Source organism: Ischnura elegans, chromosome 1, assembly GCF_921293095.1.
Source record: "Ischnura elegans chromosome 1, ioIscEleg1.1, whole genome shotgun sequence".
Taxonomy (NCBI): Eukaryota; Metazoa; Arthropoda; class Insecta; order Odonata; family Coenagrionidae; genus Ischnura; species Ischnura elegans.
The window spans coordinates 103,354,607-103,376,255 of record NC_060246.1 but is presented as its reverse complement, the minus strand read 5'-3'; the positions used below and the strand labels follow the sequence as shown (position 1 = coordinate 103,376,255).

The window sequence follows — 21,649 nt, the reverse complement described above, 5'->3', positions numbered from 1 at the left end:
TGTATTTGACAGATTTCAAATTTTGAAAAATGAAAGGGAAGGCAAATTCAATCAATTTTAATATGGGAGACATGTGATTATGAGAAAATGAAGTAGGGTCTCAGTTGGTAATCGCAAAGGGCATAATATACACTGGAAAATCTCGTAAAAATCTGAAAATGACGTTAGTTAAGATGGAGAAGTGTTGAAGAACGCAAGAAAATTATAAAAACCTCATCCAGATTTCGCTAGAACTGAAGCATGTCAACCTGAAAGATAAGCCAAATGAAGGACATGTAACTCTCCGGGAGAAAATCTATCTTTTACTGCAAAATTATCAGGAAAGGTAAAAAAATGGAAAAGATTAAAATTTATTTACATATTTCAGTTTTTCCATACCTAATTCTTCAATTATACTTGTAGAATCAGCATGTTTCAATTCGAATGATTATTAGGGATAGAAATTTCGGGAAAAGCTATCAACATTAATTCACAAATTCGAAATTTTACCATTAGAGTTAGATTAGAATTTTAACGGTTGATAAAAATTATTATTAAGAATTTATAAATCTCATTACAAAGCACATAAAATTATATCGATTCAAATGTATTTTAGAAAATATTTATTTTAAGTTAAGGCTTAGTGAAGAAGGTTAATCTCAACGAAACAATAAATGGAAATAAGTACTTGTACGTTCGACAGCTCTGAAAGTTGAGATTATTATCATATCCACAGTCTGGTATCATTGAAATACAGATACAATTTCTTTTTCGCATTTATTGACGTGCTATAAAGACAAATGAAATTACACGCACGAAAATATGGCTGACTGGATGGAAGGTACGAAACTCTGACTTGTTAATAAATATTGAAGATTATATTAAGCCTAAGTAATTGAGTCGTCTATTCATAATATTGAAGATTACATTGAGCCTAAGTAATTGAGTCGTCGATTCATACAATATTTTGAGTGTTCATATACACAACGAAGTATTTCTTAAATTGAATTCATATGCTGAATGCTTTTAGCCTTTATTTCCTCGAGACAGAGTTCTATTGTTTTCAAGAAAATATTTATTCACACACCTGATATACGCACAAAAAATTTACATATTAAAGTGCTAGTTATTAACTATGGTAAAAACAAGCCACTCCGACGGAGTAAAACACCTGACTCCATTACGGTCACACACGATGGGGAAGTTTGAAGGCGGGTGCTATGTAACGGCGCGGCGTGAGGTGTGGGTGGCGGGAGCCGGAAGGTGTGGCGGCAACAAGAGTGAGAGGCGCCTGGAGGTGCGAGGGAATTTAGGGGTGCGCTGCGGCGAGGCGGGAGACTCGAGATCGATGGTCTGGAATCCGGCCGAGGAAGGAATTGAGGCACGGGGGCCAAGCGAGCACAAGAAGTAATGGCCTTCGAGGGAACAACGGTGAGACAACACCGCTGCTTAAATAGGGACTCGAGCAATATATCCAACAAGAACTTGAGTTGAACATGTTTATCCGATGTATCTTTTTCGGCTTTGATGGATTGTATCTGACGGTTCCATTTTATGATCAGTTAACTATTTGAGATAAAGGCGGCGATACATTAAGATTCCTCACCCTTTCACGGAAAAATACTGAAAATTATGCAACATTTAAGTGAGATAAACAAATTTTTGGCTCCGTTTTATCCGGAAATGGTAAAAACTCTACGCTTGCCCCTTTCCAAAACAAAAAAAACACATGTTGAGGACACACCACGTCCTTCAAGACTCCACAAGTAAGGTTAAACAATTGTTAAAAATCGAAATAATGCTGTCAGATCCTCGCTGGCTGACACAAAAATGAATTCAATAACCTATTGAAAGTGAAATATATTAACCCAGAAAATACAAAGGGAAAGTAATCGTTGAACCGCAAGGGCGGCTTCATAATATATTCGGCCTCTCCTAAGTTTGATCCCACGGCAATACAGTCAGTAGCTTAGCGCCTTTCTCATCACATAATTATGACCCTGGAATTATAATTTTACCAACAAAATTTCATGGTAAGTCTTTCATGATGGCGCACAGAGGCGAATTTTCCATAATTCCTGGCAAAAATAAAAAAAGTTCATTTTTAAATTATTGCCACCTGAAAATGGGTAAACTGATATGATATATGCATAGTTTCAATCTCTCTTTGTGGTTTCATTGAGTGCAGACGCAAGCCTCTCTGACGGCGACGAGCGTTTTGGGAAAACAGAGCAGAAATTCAAGTGCTTTATGCCAGGGGAAACCGGAGACCATATGGATATAATCGCTACGGAGGTTGCTTAAGTAAACCTACGATGCTATAGAGCACAATTGTTGTTTAATACATTTACTTAAAAATCTATGGCTAAGTCATAACAGTAAAACTTCGAAAAATGTGTAGAAGCAAAGCTTTCGATTAAGCTGCATTACGCGTTCAAATTAATATCAAAATATAGAATAAGTATTGAATGAAGTCATTAAAAAACAGAGATATCCTGCAATATTGATCAAAATTGTAATTTGTTGTTAAATGCGCAAACCTCATTTTCCTCGAGTATTCCTAGGTATTTATGCATTATCTATTATTTATGTAACATATATTATGACTCATTAAGGTCATAATTTCTCAGTTCCTTGAATTTTTTGACTGCTGTGTGGTACGATTTTGGGGTTTTGGCCAGTGTCCCTGCAAAATTCGCCACTGCGAGGCGCTTCCTACTAAAGCATTCGACCAGGATTCAATATTCTTCGTATCCACAAAGACGGCATAACCCAGTTGACTTCACGTGCAGGAAATAAAATTATGAAAATAATTATGTCAGAGCCATATGATAGTAGAAGCACATCTCAAAGCATGTTCCTTAGAAGCAGCTCTCGAAAATAAAAATTTTAAAAATAATGCCTTCGCAGAACTTCTTAACAAAACCTATGTCCACAAAAACGAAAGGAGGGATAACGTAAAAAGGCCGTGGGCTCGCTCTCATTATATCACACGCGTAGGGCTCCCAAATTAGATCGCCATCATACGCCACACATCTAATGACCTGCGCCTCTCCTAAACACACACACACTAGTGATCTTGAAAAGAACAGCTAATGAGGGAAAAATCAGAGGGGATGAAAAAATAAACTAAACGGACGTTCTCATAACGGCGTAAAAGCAGGCTCTCGGAAGATGAGGGGCAATGCCCAGCGGGTCAGTAATTCAATCGATAGTTCAACAACGATCTTGGGAGAGCAGAGGAGAGAAGCAGAGAGAGGAATAGTTGAGAGTCGAGAGGTTGTTTATGGCGGCCAGAGAGGAATGGCGGCGACGGATGGACGGGTGGCATGGCGGGAACGAAATGGCGGAAGGGGAGTCGAATGGGAATTGAAGAGGTTGAATGCGCCTGACAGAGAAGAGGATTGGAAAACGAAGGGATGCGAGAGGAAATGAAGAGATGGCGTCAAGGAGATATACACCCCTCTTGCCTCTTCCTCACAAGTGGGAGGGTAGCTGATGGGTCTGAGGGAGAGAATAGGAGAGGAATGGGGAAGTTGAGGGAAAGGGGGGAGTCTAATGTTTCAGTAGTAGGAATAGACTGGACTTATGAAGTCAAACGGGAGGCATCCCTGGCAGGGGATGGATACGGGTGAGAATGTAATTAGGCCAGTGAAGAACGTGGAATATGCTATTCGGCAGCAGCCGACAAGATTATCAAATTCTTCGTTAAATTGCTTTCCACGACATCCTAGCGGCTTGGAAAAGAACATAATTACGGCTTTAGTCCAAGAAATTCCATGACAAAGACTACTAGGTACAAAAAGCCGTTCAAAAAGCTCGCGTGAGGAAAAAAATATGAAGAAAATTGGAAAATGTTTAACACTGAAAAACTATGTCGCCGAGAATTCCGGAAATATTTTCTTTTATTTTTTTTAATTGAAAATATTTATTTCTAATTTCCTTCAGTAAGGGAAAAGGTTTTCGATTCTATCACTGAGTGCAACAATGATTATGAAGCCAATTTTAAGTATACTGGTCAAGGCAAACGATTTTTTCTCTGTGGATTTTTCGCACAATTATAAAGCCGCCTTCAATTCAGTTATAGGTTCTAATACGAGCCGTGTGTGACTTGATTCTTGTGAAAAGCGGTATGATTCTTCCGGATTTAAAATTATAAATTGTGAGTGAACTGATTAGGTATTAAAACTGGTGGAAAATACATGACAAGAGATGATTGTAGAGTCCAAAATCAATTTTATAACTATAAAAAGACTGTTTTCATCAAAACGTTCGGCGAACGTACCGATGAGCCAATTCCATGTAAATAAAAAGGCCAATAAAAAACGCTAAATTCTTTTATCGTCCCGTAGATGAAGCTTCCCGAATACATCTCTGTCGTGTAACTCAAAGCGCCATACATGTCCAAATACTCAGCCTTATCCGCATCTTTCTGAAATTCTCCGCCAAAGAACTCAACAAGCGAAAGACGGGCCACGAGAACGCATAAAATGCTTCAATATTATGAAGGAAAGAGAGCGCAAAATGAGATATGAAAGGCTCGAGACAGAAAATATACAAAAGGAGATGGTTGGGGGAATAATGGCAGAGGGTCGACGAGGTAGAAAATAAAAATCTCGGCGATGCTGACATGAAACGCTTTCCATCCAATGAAAGAGAACTGGGCTGCGACCTTTTAAACTAATGTAGTACGATGTATTAGAGACTCGCGACTTCCGCAAATGCGCTGTAGTAGAGACTAGTGGCGTCAGAATGAAGTTCCTCGTGCAGATGATAGATGTGATTTTTAGTTCAATCAACGACATAAGAAATAACATGACGAAAAAATGGTATAACAGATTATTCCATACCGTTCCTTATCCCCCTCGCTCAAGAGTTAAAATATTCAGCAAAAATTTCCTTCAAGTCCATTTTTCTAGGAATGAGATTGATTAATTGAAAAATGTTGACTGAAATAAATTTCCAACATAAATCGTAGCATTCATCGTAAGCATACACATAGAAATATCAAGGGTAATCATACGTAGTTTACCAAATATATTTCTGAGGGCAACAGGTAAATACACACACAGGTATTATTAGAGAATTTACCAGGGTCCAGTTTAAATAATGGACATAAAAAACTTAAGAGGCTCATGGAAATTAACTACACGATAACAACATCCAAAGACTTACTTTTGGAATTGCAGCAGAACCCTCCACGCCATTTCGTCTCCCAAAATCTGGAAGAAAAGAAGATAACATAATTAGTGAGAATGACTATCTTATGAGCCTAGACAATCACATGTCAGCGCATAAACGCAAGTTATTACTCGCGAATACATAACTAATTGATTTTCAAACGATTAAACAGTCATAAAGTATTAAAATGGAATCTGGGTGAAAGAGTTCGATTAAAATTTGAGGAGCCCCACCTTATCGTTTATTAATAGTAAGCGTGGTGTAATTGACGCTATTTCCCCTAATAAATTATAACTTTTTAAATAATTTCATTACTATTTCTCACGTATAAAATCAAAACTAAAAAGGAAAAGTTTCTTTCTACAAGTTAAGTCTTGATCAGAAATTTGTAAGCACACACGTTCGTTAGCAAATCCAGTGCAGTGATTATGGAGCAAATGAAACGTAAGTATAAACAAAAAGTGGCATACCTTTAATCAAAAATATTTCCCAAGCACGATAAACAAGCATAGATAAAACTACGAAACTTGTATTCCACGTATCAATCTCAACGCATTTTCATTCGAAAGCCGAGAAAAATGGCGCAAGAGATAAATTTTACCAAAAAGAAGCTTGATTTTTATTTATGATGTGAGACACTCAACAAAGTACGAGCTTTGAAGCTGATCCTCCAGGAATGAGTAAACTCCTCTAGTTCAAGCTGACTAGCACATAAAAATACACCTTGAGGGAGAGAGGGAGGGAGGGAGAGAGAGAGAGAGAGGGAGAGAGAGATCCAGGAAAATTTTTCGCGGCTCACATAAACTCTACGGACAAAATTAAAAAGTTTTACTGCCCCAAATACATCCACATTTGTATTCATCCAAATTTCTCATTAGGCGAACCCATATGATACATGACGGAACTCGCACACGAAAAGACTCGAGGCATGCGGCGAGTAGGAATCAGGAAATTTGGCTATCCGACCGGGAGAGAGAAAACCAAGCTTGCCAACGGATCTAAAATACGAGAGTCAATACGCACACTTTCCGGGTTTATAGATATAACGTGCAAGCTTTATCCTGACCCTTTATGAACAAAATTATTTAAAACACTAAAATTTGACATATTTGGAGTAAATTCAACAGATTCAAGTGGGATTACATGGTGGATATTCTAGTTATGAAAGAACCATGCACATTTCCACATATTTTTTATTACGTACTTGGAAACTTCCCCGAATCTGTTGAATTTATTCTAAATAACTTAAAATTCCAGTATTTTAAAAGCATATCGGAACCCCTCTGAGGCATAATAAAAATTATTTGGAGGACAAGAAAGGATAAAAAATACTAATCAAATTTTTATGACTTCACACATTTAAATTCGAACACACCGGATGCATGAAGACACAAGCCTAGGAATGCTGTTGTAGACAGAAAACACGTGGAGAGGCACTCCAAGTATGCGGAGAGCGGAAAGGAAGGAAGGAAGGAAGAAATCCGGCAATCCGACGGACAAGAGGGAAAGAGAGGACGATATGAGAAATCTGAAAGTAGGATTCGCACGAGGCGGGAGGGAGGCCACCCACTCAACGGGAAGCATTCCGTGGAAATTGGAAAGATGGAGGGGGGGGGGGGCTCGCGAAGCTGCGTGGGCAGGCCACAGGGCTATGACGTCGGGAGGGAGGGACGGGCACACATGCGGTGGAGGGCTGACCAAAGGGGAGCAAAGCGGTCGTTCTCGGAGCGATCCACATCGGGAGCGTATGAAACACAAAAATTCCTCTGAAGGAAAAGTTATTTGACGTTTTACGAATCAATTTCCGATTAGGCCCCTAAGAACGAATTCCCTTGACAAAAGTGTTTCATCTTTCGACTGGCTCTCAGAGGGCATACATAGGAGAGTTTTTTTTTTACCCTGTGAGAGGAGGGATCAGCCCTCAATTACGTAAAAGATTATAATAAAACATGGATTGACCATAATAGAATATTAAGATAAATGAGGTCCACACGAATATGTTTCAACATGAACCAATTCTCAAATCCAAGACCGCGGCTGCTAATAAATCCGAAATTTTGAAAGTTATTGTGCTTCCTGGGTTTTACAATTACAATTAATTTATAAGCTCTACCCTCACCTTACACGTCAACATACCCTATCGTTGTACCATAAAAATTCCAGTTGCCTCTTTTCTCTGTGGAAAAAGTTACACGGTAACAACGTACGGGGGCAAGATTTTTATTTGATATAGACCACCTATTTTTAGACATTTAATTTGTATATGTAAACCTAGCTTATTTTTAAATTTTAATAGTCAAGTAAATACGAAGGAATCATAACCACTTGAATCCAAGACTGAAATTTTTTTTTTTAAAGAATAAAAATGGGTGATTATCAATTTCGGGATTAACCCAGCATAACAAGTTTCAACGTCACAGCGAAGGCATCATTGTATTACATTTTGCATACTTCTCAAATCTTACTTAAAATATCATACCAAAAAAAAACAACACCATTAACATCATGCACGAGTTAGTTCTTTGTTTCCCGTTATTAAACCCTATTTTACATTTAAATTATTCCGCAAACCTTGCATTGTAAAAGTAATCGAACTAGATTAGCTGGTTACATGATGCACACATTTCCAACATCTGTAACTCCAATAAATATCGTGGTGAATGGGTAGAGCCTCAACACAGAAAAGTTAAGCCTATGTGGGATCGAAGATGGAGTAAAAGGACGCATCACAGAAAACCCAAAACGCTAGAAAACTCTTCTGCAGCGCAGCATACAGATGTTACGCAGGGGGCGAGAAAGGGTGAATGTGGAAAAAAGACGAAGCGATAAATATAAATGATATAGGGAGGGCAGCAAGGACGGTTGAGGAGGAGAATGGTGGATAAGGGACGGTCACACTTGACCCTGACGGGGACACTTCAAAGAGCGACGGGTATCAAAATCGGGGTCTCAGCCGAAACTTTCCTCCAGTGGTGTCCGTTCCCTCACCCCCCACAGAGAGGGCTTACAATCCCTCCGCCCTCCTCAACTTCCACCACGGCGACAATTACACTTGGCTCAACTCAAACAACACTGCGGCCGACGGCGGACGGCGAATAAAAAACTTTCGCCGGCCAAATGCCCACTTTTCCACTCTAATCACTCCGTTCCAGCCGAAGCAACTTTTCCTCCGAAATGGAAACCTTAACCGTCTCTCATTGCAACGCGTCATTGCGCTCCGCTCCAAAAATCCTTGAGTTTTCGGGACGATTCTAGAAAATACGATGACTTTCGAGTGAGCACAAGCCGCATGCTTAAAAAATAATTCGTTCCTATCACTTATTTATGACCAAAATCCAAATTTAAAGAGCTCAAAGCAGTATTTATAAAAAAAAACGCTTCAACTGACTCACCAAAATTATAAAGTAAAAAGGGTATATTTTTTGCCAATGCATGCACATCTATCAGGGTTTATATGACACACGAAAATCAATTTAAAAAACAAGTCATTTCAGTCACGCTTAACAACTCCTCATAGTTGTCCATTAGTGCAATAAACGATGGAAATTGTTGCTGATTATTACTCGAAACCAAAGTAATGAGATTCAAATAACGCTATTTTTAATGATCGTTTTAAACAATAATTAACATTTGTATTGATGGAAAACTATTTCCCAATGATTTATATGTGTACTGCACTATAAATGATCAATGAAATATGAACGAAGTGAAATGAAATGTTGAATTGACTCCATTAAAATTAAATATGCCTCCTCAAGCGGAGTGACTTAATCATTTCTCGTTTGAAGATCAAATTTACACGGTAACTTTGAGCCGGGTGCAACGGAAATAGGACTCAGTTAAGGTTAGAGCAGAGGAAAGTAATTTTACGAGTCCCTCGGAGTCAAAACGATAACTTGGGAGCGTGAACAGAGTAGTACCTAGAACAAATTAGAATCAAGCACCTGGCCAACAGTCCTCCACGTCTTGTTCATGCAATCAGGCGAGATTTCCAGCGATTCTTGATACCTAGAAAGCGCTCTCAATCTACCAGTTTTTGAGCCTGTAAAGATCTACAACTGTTAATTGAGCGCAGGAAGCTCTCATGGAAGAAAAGGTCATTAGAAGACCTGGAAACGCATCGATATAACTGGAGTTAAGAAGAAGAGTCCTCTAAAACGATTAGAGAATAGGTGGAAGACAGAATTTAATTAAGGAAATTACGCTTGATCAAAAAAAAAGGACTGCCACGAAATTCACATTTTTGAGATTTGATTAGGTACTCGGTTAAACCGCTAGAAGTTTCATAAACTAATAAAATAAAATGCTTGCAACTTCCCCATATAATTATCTGAGTAAAATTCTGAGTAAAATAAAGAAACGATAACTACAAATCTGACGACTTTATGCACGAATTTGAGCAAAGTGAGATAAAAGCTATTCGAGTCATCCTAAAACGCCCATAACGTTTCGTCAAATTAGCCAAGAAATATCCCTCACCATGGATGTAGAACCACCTTTAAAACATAAAGAGATACATTTTAAATATTATAAATGGAGGTGTCAGGGACCGCTGTAGTAGAATATATATATACTTCAATAAAGTCATGTCACCATGCTTTTTGTATTTGTATTTTCTCATACATATTTCTTGGGCGTGAATATAATTGAAAAATAAATAATCAATGGTATTATAGATCTACTTTCAATATCATTCCAAAACACAGTTCTTAGTAGTAGGAAAACTTCCCAGGAGCTTTTAAAATCCCCGACCACCTGCAGGCACTTGCTAAAAGGTCGTTGCTCCTTGGTTATAAAATGGCACGGATACTAGCGCTATGTCTCCCCGATGCACGTCATATTTTTCGTAAAATTTTTCCCTCCACCTCTCCTGCGAGTCGACCTCAACACTCCGACCGGAACGGAGGACACAACCCTCCACCCTCGAAGATGACGTCACGCCTCGCCCATAAGTCTCCATCTGAATAATTTAGCTGAAAATCCTCGCCTTAACGCGATTCTTGAAAGCCCCAAGATTCATCTAGAGGGCGCCCCTGGCGTGTCACCCGGACTCCCGGGAGAAGTTAAACAAACACGAAAAATTCTCAAATTCCCGGAAAGAAGGTAAATGAATCTTTGAGTATACTTCCTGGAAGAAGCAACGAGCGTAATAACGCAAAGCGAGATAGGTTCATGTTTTTTCGACTTGTCAATAAAATATATCTCTACCGAATTTACTTTTCGCATGCATAAATCAAGTCCCAATGAAGACGATGTCTATAATAGCCGATTCTCATGCTAGTTAAGAGTCGCTAATACGACGGACGTGACGCTTAAAGAGCAGAAATATTCATAATATAATATAATATTTTGATTGAAATATTGATAATAGGTTAATAGAATGACAAAAGAGGGGTGATGTGTCTGGTTTGAGGGTGCAAATTATGTACGATATAATGATAACTATAAAAAATCGGAATCTCAGCGAATATTGGGTCCAAAAAGATTACATTCCACGTAGCCTTTAGTAATACTTTACAGACGAATGCATTGAGTTTTACACCCTAGCCAAGAATTGGAATGTGCAACCAGTTATAAAAAAAAACTTCACAAAAGATGAATATGAAACACTCGATATCGACCACCCAAGAGGACATCTTTCCACCACCTAAAAACAAGCCAGTGAAGAGGCACGAAAAGTGGTGCGAATTCATAATGAAACAGAGCAGTTCAGTGGCCTAACGTACAAGAGGTTGAGCGAACGCCGCCGTGAGAATAGAAATGAAACGTCTTCATTGGGACGAGATTGAGAAAGTGAAGTAGCTGTAGATTAAAATCGAAAGTGACTGGAATAGGGAAAAATCGAAAAACACCCTCCTTCACCCAATAATCGGTTGAACAAGACGGTCGGTATGGGTAAGTTAGGGTAGAGCTAATCCTAAGCTAAACTACGGATACTTTATAGGCACACGTACAAAGTAATGTCGGCAGTTCCTTTGCGTAGGGGAAATAGCACTTAGAGGTATTTCTGTGAGGGGTGTTCAAAAACTTCACCCGAGACCCTTAGGCCAGTAGCCAAGTCCTATAAATTCTAGGCTACAGCACCCCTAGGAAACACCAAGTTTACTCTAAATAAAAACGAGAAGGCTAGAGACATTAATGAATATGACGGATAGAAATTTGAGACGTGACTCTGAGCCACAATATACAATAGGTATACCTACGTCGGAGACTTAATCCCGACTCCTAAATTTGGATTTACAGTTTTACTCCAGTTGGGGACGCAAAATCTCCATCGCGAAATGTAACCTACGTTAGAGCTACCTAGCGTAAGATGATAGTAGAGGAAACAAGACACAATCCGCCGCCAAGTGGGTGGAGACGGAGTGCGGATGAGACTAAAGAGAGCAGTGGTAATTTCTCCTAGGAGATGTGTAAGCCAAGCGGAGGGCGTGGGGAGTGAGGAAAGAGAAGCGCTTTCCTACGGGGGAGTATACAGCGGCAGAGTCGGAGAGGAGCGGGGTGCGGCCTGCACCCGGGGGAGTCGCGGGCACGAACAGTGCCGCAGGCCCCGTGTCGCACCCGCTGAGTGGATTCCACCATCGCAGCCTGCCTCCTTTACTATGATTCACGGATTTCATGCCACCAAATGGAGATGAGGAAAGCAAGCCAACACTCTCCACACCCAGACCTTTCCCCTCCCCTGCTCCCCTCCTCCCCCCAGGGGCATGACCATGAACATGAAGCACATTATACCGCTGCTCTCTGTCTGGCGTTCTCCATATATACAGCGGACGGCAAAGACTATCACGGGGAAATCCGTAATGAGGACCACTGCACTTGAGATACGGAAGGAAATGGGCCCCCATTAAAATTAGAGGATGAATTTCGAGAGAGTACAATTTCTATGAATAGGAAACTGATATCATGCATAAAATTTGCAAAATGTGTCGAATTTCACACAGTATGAAATCAATGACATACACTTTGCCGCTCATTTGGAAAGAAGAGTTCAAAATTTCTGCTCCAACAGACACAACTTATCCCACTGAAAGATATAATTCAAAATTATGAATTTTAATGATAACGAAGTTACACATCCTTCAATAATAATTAGAAAATTTATGATAAGGCCGTGACAAGCAGACAAGATTAAAGATTACGTGCGAAAATAGTAGATAATATATCCCATGAATATCATTTGAATTAGTTCTGCAGAGCCTTTCATCCTTTGTAACTCTTTTTCCTAGGCCACAGTACGTAAAGGTAGTAATTTTCGTACAGGCATCCATCGAGGGACGTTTTCCCATGTCTCAAGGCAGAGAATACGTCTTTGCCTGTCTGATGCAGGAGCTGCTTCTCCGGTGGATTACAACGATGAAGGCATTGACTTCCTTTACTCACGCAGTAAAACAAATGAAATAAATGACAAGTGCAAAAAAATGGGATACTTAACTGAAAAACCCAATAAAACGAATACACAATGCCGCATAGACACCTAGAATAAATCACCATGGTGGTAATTTTCTCTGTTGAACAAATTACCCATGATGTAATAAAACCAATTTTAATAATTATCACAGAAAAGACTATTAGAAGGTAGAATAACTCTACAATACTTGAGATGTGCGCATAGTAATGCGCTATTTTCTATCTGCATTTCGAGTTTTTAAAAAATCCAACGGAAAAGATATTTTAATTAAAAAAATCACTCGAAAAACGGCAAAACAAAAAGTGCACTAGCGCAGATGCAAAGAGAGAGAGAGAGACCGCAGCGAGTGGCAATGGAAAGGGGTAACTATTTAGGAGACACAAAATTACGCATTTTTATTTTAATGAGAATGTGTGCAGAGCCGGAGTGGAGGGGTAACACGAGAGGAGAGGTGGAGGGAGAGCTCGAGGAAGGAGGGTTTGTGGTGAGTCGACGCACAACGCGGACAATGAAGGTTGTTTCGACGCCGGGTGAGGGGCGAAGGGGAACGAATTGAAAGGAAGGGGGGAAAAGGGTTTTGAGGGGTTGGGGGAGGAGAATAAGGGATACGTCTCGAGGGAAAATACGAGGGAGAAGAAGAAAAGAACTTGAGAGGATTAACCGCAGGGAGGCGAAAGGGGTTGAGTTTTCTCGAGCAAAATGAAAATTAATGTAGGGCGCACTGGGGTCCACGGAAGAAAATAAGGGAATCCTTGAAGGAATAGAGGGTACACGGCTATCTATAATGGCTGGCCGTGCCACTGCGGTTTAATTTTAACTGGGAGGGGACACAATTTGAGATTAGAACAAAGGGAGGCAACATGCTCCTCAGATGGGATCTGATTTTAACTTAGATACACAGGAAATCTTTACTATCGTCGATTTAGATCATCTAGGCATTTAAACGTACGGCCAATGGGATGGGCTGGTTCATGAGATCCTTGGCTTGAGACAATGGTATGGGTAGCTATAAAGATATTTTCAATTTTGATATAATTTATTTTTTTCTTGTCTTTCAAGAAAATCTGTGCTCCAATGAAATAACAACATATTTTAACGTTTTAAGTTAAACTGTACAACAAAAATTCGTTTCCGCGCCGTATTGAAAACAAATGAAGTTCACGGGAATTTTTATGTAAGTATAGTCGAAAGTAAATAATGCGAAGAATCTTTTTATGTTACTACTTTATTGAGCTCTACACAAAAAATTATATTCTAAGAGAAATATAACACACCTCGCAACGTATTTCATAAATTCAGAGCCAAATCAGTTGACAGTTGAATTGACCTTTTTGATTCTTGGATTTCCAGTTTCGCTGCGGGTAGCATCTCCGAATTATCTTTCATGTGCAGCGGCGTTTTGCTAGTTGTATAACTCGAGTTTTTTTGAGAGAAAAAGACACAAAATACCTCTCACTGAAAAAAGATCAGCAAGAATGATCCACGATAAAAAATAATATTTCATCTCAGCAAGCACCAACTGTTTGTAAAAACGGTTGATTCAGACGTGATGTTTCGAATACCGATGCTGCATGCAATCTGATTTGCTTCCTTGAGCCAGTTCATTCGAATTTCAGCGAGGAGAATGAGCCATCACAAAAACTCACTGATACGCGTAGTCATACACGAAAAAAATCAATTTATTGGCAGCGTTGATCTATATGCTTTTGGTAAAGGCATTACAGGTTTGAAAACTCTTGTCTGCAGTTGCACGAGGCATTTTAAAAGTGTTTATAACTTACAATGTAATTCAACTACGAGGATGACATAAGACAAGAAACCCCTCATGAGATCATTATTTAATCTTTCAAGAATACAAATTCAATACATTATACACACAAAGTAAAGTCTCTATCTCTATTCCGCAAGCTGGCGGAGATGGTCGCAGGTAATGAAATGCAACGTGGGTTGGAGAGTGTAGAAGAATACGAAGAGACCGAATGAAGAGGAAGGGACTGTAACAGAAGATGACGATAAAAAGCCCCCGAGCCTGCTGCATAAAGAGCTTGGCGAAAGTTTTACGACTGCACTCGGTCCATCGCAGTTAATTAGAATTAATGCCGTCCACAACCTGAGCCACGGCCAAGGAGACGTCCCCGTTACGTCTCAACTACCCGACGCATAAAAAGCTAAAACTCATTTGCCTCAGACATCACCGTCTAACTTATTGCATTCCTTTTATGCCTACTTTCGCGCCTCTTGATTCCATTCATTTGTCACGGCAGCGAAGACATTAAAAAAAAATAATGTCGAGGAGAAGACCCAAGGAGGAATCACAAAACGCTTAATCCTTAATGAGCCCAGCCATTCAAGAGGGGCGCATATTTAAATAGTAAACAGTTTCCTGAATTAAAAAACAAAAATAAAAACGTCACATGATTAATCTGAACATCACAGCTCAAGTCATGTTTCGTAAAAGAAAACTTTCGAGACGCCGGGTAATTCGGGATTTACGGCGACTGCAGGAAATGTCGACAGCGGTGCGCAAGTAATAAAAGTACGTAACGTGCGAGAACAAAGATGACATAAATTTTATTCAAATCACAATAGTCGCTCACAAAAATAAGTAACCATAAGCTGAAATAATTGAGATTGAAACACCCAAATCCTGAATTTAAAATTTATGCTTCTCTACCACTATGCCCAACTTCCTTACATATAATATCACCAATCCTTAAAGCTTCATCATGCTCTCCTCGGCCAGCAAACTCCATTTCGAAAAAACGCAATTTTTAGCTTAATATCTTCGTTCAAGTAACCGTGCGATTATGTCACATTACCTAAGCTACACAAAAGACAGACAACTCAGGGACGTCACATAACTGAACGGAAAAAAATATTCAGGGAAATTATGATTGAATTAGAATTAACCCATGGATTACTTCATCGATAAATGCATTTATTCATCAAAGTATTTAAAAATTTCGGTACTCACAAGCTAAAAATGGAATACGCGTATTCGACAGTGTTTAGAAACTTGAACAAAGCGAAAGAAAATGTATCGGAAGCTCCTTTCAAGGGTAGAATGCATGGGGGCGACGTCGATGAAGAATATGAGATAGCAATGGTTCCCAGCCATGACCTTATTATTAAACTTGGCCGAGTGCAAAGACATCCGCGGGAATAATGGCCACTGGACAGGAAGATCGCCGATGGCAATCTCACCAGGAATCCACCATCTCTCGGGGAGTTGACCGCCACCGCCGGACAGCCCAGCCGCTCTCCCCCGTGCATTATTTCCACCCCCAGCAGCGAAAACCGTGATGCTCAGAGGGAGGAAGGGCTGCGGAAGGGACACCCCATCTCGTCACGCCTTTATGTGGGTCAACAGAGACGAACTCCCGGGTGGCTCGCAAGAGGGCGGCCGGGGTCGGGCGTAGGAAGGAAGAATCCAGTGGCACGCACGGAATCCATCATCCCAGCGGCGCAATCTTATCAACGGGGAAGCCACGGGGGGTTGTAAGGGGAGGGAGATGGAGAGGATGAGAAGGAAGCCGGGCTTCGGCCGGCGAAAGAAGGTGGTGGTAGGAGAGAGAGGGAGTAGGCGTAGTGATTTTAACTACCTACACGAGTATTTTTATAACTTAGTTATACCTACGCGAGAAAATTCTCCAAGTGCTGAATACCAAAATGCATGTCATAAATACCCTACTTAAAGAGTTCACTCAGTTTATACCGTGCTATTCATGGCTGAGTTATTTGACAATTAGCATGGTAATTCAATTAAACGGGAGGTAGAAGACATTACCCAAGGTAGTAAAGATTCAGAGGAATGCCCAAAATCCATAATTACCCCGCCACTCAAGACCAGTGAGGTCTTCACAGGGGAAGGTAAATAAATTATATAAAAGGTTGGAATAATTATCTAGACAATAACATTCTATAACCAATTTCATAATCAACACTTCAACAAATACACTTACCATTTCACATATTCTACCTTCTTAAATTGAAACTTGAAGCTTGTACGTGGTGGAAGGGCTCCATGTTAATATTTAAAACACTTTGTTTCTTCCACAAGTTTATGTGGAAGAAACAAAGAGTTTACATTATGATTATGCCAGCACATTAAAACATGGACATTGCCCTAATAAGTGTAATGCATTTTACAACTAGTGCGACGAACGGTAAGACTGGTAAAAAACTAATAAATTAACAAAAATGATATCGGATTTCTATTAATACATTTCCGCCTATTTATATCCAGCTAAAGGATAACCATTACTTTCAACTGGCTAATGCCGAGGCCGTAGTAGATAATGCATCGAATGGAAAGCAATGGAGATGCATATGCGATCGAAATCATAGTGATGTTTGAATATGACTGGCATTTATTAAAAAGTAAAGAAACGGTCCTCTTGCAGACAATCTCTGCCGTTTACTATCTTCTGGCAAGTCCTTAGGAGTTAACAATGGTTACCCGAATAAAGAAATATTTCTCACGCTAAAACTAACATTACATGATTGCCCTTCAATTAGTGCTTAGTCACTTCATAAGTGAATTTTTATTCCAAATAAACCCTAGTAGGAATCACAGCATTCAGTACCTCTTCTAGTCCACCTTAATGACTTCCGCTAGGTCCATCACCTCGGCCTGCCCTAGCTTCCCTGATAAAGTCCCAAAATTCCAACCGACAAAAATCAAGAATTAGGGAGAATTGGTAACGTGGTCTCATATCAACAGGGCGCGTATTCTGCCTGCTAAGTGAAGTGGCATTTTGATGCCCACATGGTCTCCACCACACATCAATGGCAATATAATGCGATACCGAGCCGTTGGCTTATGCAAACAATATAAGGAATACAGTCAAGAAGGTAATGAAGGAATGAGGATTGTTCCAATTCCACGTATGACTGTAACGTGAACTTTCCGCCAGTGGAACGCTGAATTGGCCCATTTCTAGAGCCATCAGCACTAGAAATTTTTTTTAAGGATTAGTCTACAATTGTGCTCACTAAAAAAACTATACAAGCATCGTGCAAAATACACATACTGTATACGACTGTTATGAATGATGGCAGACAACCTATGGTAAAAAAATAATTGACTCCAAGTGCAGAGCGATTTCGTAGCATAAGAAAAACTAGAGAATTCAGAGGTGGTTTTGAGACTTTGTCAGGGAAGTTGGATAAGGGCGAGGCGTAGGAGCATGCGAAGGTCATAAGGTAGACTAGGAGAGGCAATGAACGAGGGTAATGAAAATAAATGTTCTGGATATTTGGGATACATTTGGAAGAAGCGCACCCCATAATAATACTTTTGATGAGCCTAATATAGATGGGCCTAAAAAATCTGTACTTCCATTTAAGTTTAAAACCATTAAAAGAAAAAAATCTCTCCGAATGTATTTTATCAAGACAAAATAAGACCTTGAAAGAGGACTCTTAAGTTCTCCACTTGCCACCCTCTGGCTTGATATAATTTATAGCGAGTTGTTTCCCCTCGGAATAGTAACACCGCATGGAATACACCATACCCTTAGCGATTGTAAAATTGATATCGCGAATATGATGCCCGAACTCGAATAATGCGGAGCCATCGCCTGGGGAAGTGGGCATGATATTGCGCTGAAGATTGGGCGGAAAGAGAACGAGACGGAGAGGAGGGAAGAAGAAGAAGAGGTTCCTCTCACCATCGACGAGAAATGAGAAGGGGCGAGCGAAAAGGAAGGAAGGGCGGAGGGGCCAGGGGGATTGAAAAAATAATATCCGTAGGATAAAAGGGAAGGGCTGCAGAAAGAGAGAGAGGATCGGAAGGGGGAAATTGAATGGGGCCGTGAAAGAAAAAAGACGGTGCTGAGTGCGTCTGTGCGATGTCGGTCGGCGACGGAGGGGAGCGCTGTCTCGGCGTCGGCAGAGGCGCCGAACGAGGGCGTGCAAGTGGCGCCAAAAAATTACGTGAGACGAGGACGAGGAGGAAGGGTTGCCAACTCTCCTCCACCAGACACGCCGAATCACGCAATAATTTTTTAAAATCACCACGTTATCGCCACGCTTTTATTCAGCATGGCGATCATCTTTCCGGTGCCTTTAAATTCTGAAAAAAGGGGTTTCGCTGAGAAAAAAAACCATAAGAGGAAAAGGGCTACTAAACGATCCTCTCGAAATTGGATTTAGAATATGAGGTCCGTGATTACTAAGATAATGACAAATCCAATCACTATCAATATTATAAGGAATAAAATCGCGTTGGAACATCAAGTAAAAAAGTAAGAATTACTCATTTGCGAGCATTACAACATAATTTTCGATCATAAAACTAGAAATACTGATCCTCTTGGATAATTCAAAAATACTGCAAGTTCTGCACGATAGAAAAGAGTGCTGGGACGAGGCCAAATTTTGAGTTTACATATGTGCAGCGAGTAGAGTTCGTCAAGCAATCAATGGCGATACATTTTGCTCGGCTTTACCGTTGGCTTCATTAAGCGTATGCTTACTTTCTAGTGGTATAAAATGGAAAATGACCGCAATATAAAAAAAATAGGCTTCAACATCACAGCTGCGTCACATATATTCCACATAAAACAATTTCATTTTATTAATGGCCCACATATTTCATTCCCAGAATATATTTGAACAGGTTTTTTGTTTTAACTCACGAGTTCTTAGATTGCCTATGCTTCCATATAAATCATGATTTTCACTTTTCAGATGATCGTGATCATAGACTCCATCGTGGATCATTTTGCCGGAAAATAAATGCAAAAATCAAGAATGTGACAACGCAAGCGATGAATTTACACGAAGAAAGCCTCTCAATTGGAAGCTACTATAGCCTAATTCTAGAATTATAGCAGATGAGAGTTTAAAAAAAATGTGAAATTGTCAACGATGCACCAACTCATGAAGTAAGCACCAACGTAAGGAACTCAGATTTTTTCTATCAAAAAGAATACGGTTACCGCCTCATGCACTATTGATTTATTCCTCACCACGACGAAAAATATTATCGATTGTACCACAGCTCCTCTTATCCGGCCTCAAATAATGTGGAATACAAGCTGATTCCGAAAAATAGCCCACGAGGAATGGGGAAACGGAAAGGGCAAGGTCACGAAATTGCGTGTGATATCACTCATCGATTATCGTCTGCCAAAGGGAGCAAACTATATTCGTGATGCAATGCATTTATTCATGTATGGCACGATTTTATTCCGCAGTATACACGCGACCAATAGGTGATCGGAGAGAACAGTGAGGCAATAAAAAAAAAGAGCCGGCCGCATATTTTGTAAAATTGAGAAAATAACAAACCCTTGGATGCAAGGGTTTCCTAATCTAAAATCAAGATCTATCACGATTTTCAAAATTTCTTCCCTTCCAAAAATAAGGCTTTGGAAATTTTTGGCCCAGATTTCCGGCAAAGATAAGGATACGAACAATATTTTTATGGTCATTTTGAAGACACATAGACTGTTAGCGTCATGGCCATCCACAATATAATATTTTATATAATAAAATCCATTACGACGCATGACATATATACTAGACTGCATAAAGAATTAAAGATGGTACTAGCTCCAAAATTTCCATCACCTCTTCTAGACGTTTTCTCTCATCACCCACCACGCTAAGCACTTCCTATAACCTATTCTTCTCCTTTCATCGCGCTTTCTATATTGTCTTGCGGTCACCGGATGTAAATCATAAAAGCCTTTAGTTTATTCTCAGCCTCTTTCCATTCCCAAGTCGGTATTTCCAGCGATATTATTCAGCGATATTTTTATCAAATACCTCATTCATACACATCCTTTGCACCACCTTCCTCTTCCTGACGACCTTAATGAAATATTTCTAGTGAACTGCGATCAGGGTTGCGGGGAAGGGCTGGACATGCTTCCACTTGATCCCTACATTACTACACTGACTGAAAGACATCTTGGATTAGCTTGTGGAACAAGGGTAAGTAACATTCCAGATCAAATATTATTAAACCTCTCAAGCCCCAGACAATGCACCAAAAATTAAAACTTCTTAGAGCGTGCATCCTTTAAGCTGCTTTGCAGCGGATGTAAAGGTAGAAAGAGCGCATCGGACCAAAAAATTAGTGAAACCCATCGTTAATCCAGAAGGAATCGGAACGACGCCGGCGGGATTCTGCTAACGGCGAAAAAACTCACACACAAAAGAAAAAAAGAAAAAAAAAAGAAATTTGAGCTTTTAATTCAGCTGCACTTGGATGCTTGATTTTAAAGCTCGAAATTGGAAAAATCTCGAAATCTCCTCACAGCTCTTCCAATTTCACGCTCCTTTGTTGGCGCTAGATTGAATCAGATTCACAAAAAGAGAGGTAGCGCTTCCATGAATGGAAATCGGAGATTCACTCCGCCATTAGAGGGTGCGAAGGATAAGGCAGCTACAAAATGCCATCTCCAAAGAAATGCTCCCACTTTAAATACGATCATTGCCCTCCGGCATTCATACCAGCAATTGATAGCACATTACGATGAAAGCCAACGGGCCCGTTACAGAAATTACACTGTAAATCGGCAAAGAAACCAACAACCAATAGTATTTCATTAAAGAGGCATCTGAAAATGAGAGCAGTAACGAATAAATATTGGCTCGTACAATGATGGGAGATAATTTCACGCTTACTTTCAAAAGTATAGATACCGAAGTTTGAAGGGCTATAGTGAAGTAATGGCTCGTTCGATAGCAACGCTATTTGAAGCAAAATAAAGACAGCTGCACGTTGGCAATTCATAAGTGAAATTAATTTTCTAAAGGTATATTTATAAAACGAGAAGAGAAAAGGTACCGGATTTTCGGCATTTTTCACGCGTTATGGAGTGTGCGCCTTCATAAAACCGAAGATAAACACTGCATGATTGTATTACGATAGTTTTCGGGCACGCCACATCTCATCCTTACAGTAATACGTTGGTAATTTAAACGTGGAATTGATTTTTTAAGGTATATTATTATATTATCGATATTATACACAACCCGTACAAAACATTCTATGTTTCCACGAAGAGAGTTGGTGTGGCTATCACGGAGAATGTCGACCCTGAATTTCCTTCAACCTCCTAG

The 21,649-nt window shown here is 39.9% G+C and overlaps 1 protein-coding gene across 2 annotated transcripts in view; it reads right to left on the bottom strand.

Moving 5' to 3' along the window:
* The window catches only part of LOC124167367 (neuronal calcium sensor 2), a 685,552-nt gene that overhangs the window by 136,238 nt on the left and 527,665 nt on the right, over positions 1-21,649 (bottom strand). For both annotated transcript variants that reach the window (XM_046545408.1, XM_046545400.1), the window contains one exon: positions 5,155-5,201. The gene's annotated coding sequence lies outside the window, so the exon portion shown is untranslated. The remainder of the gene's footprint in view (positions 1-5,154; positions 5,202-21,649) is intronic.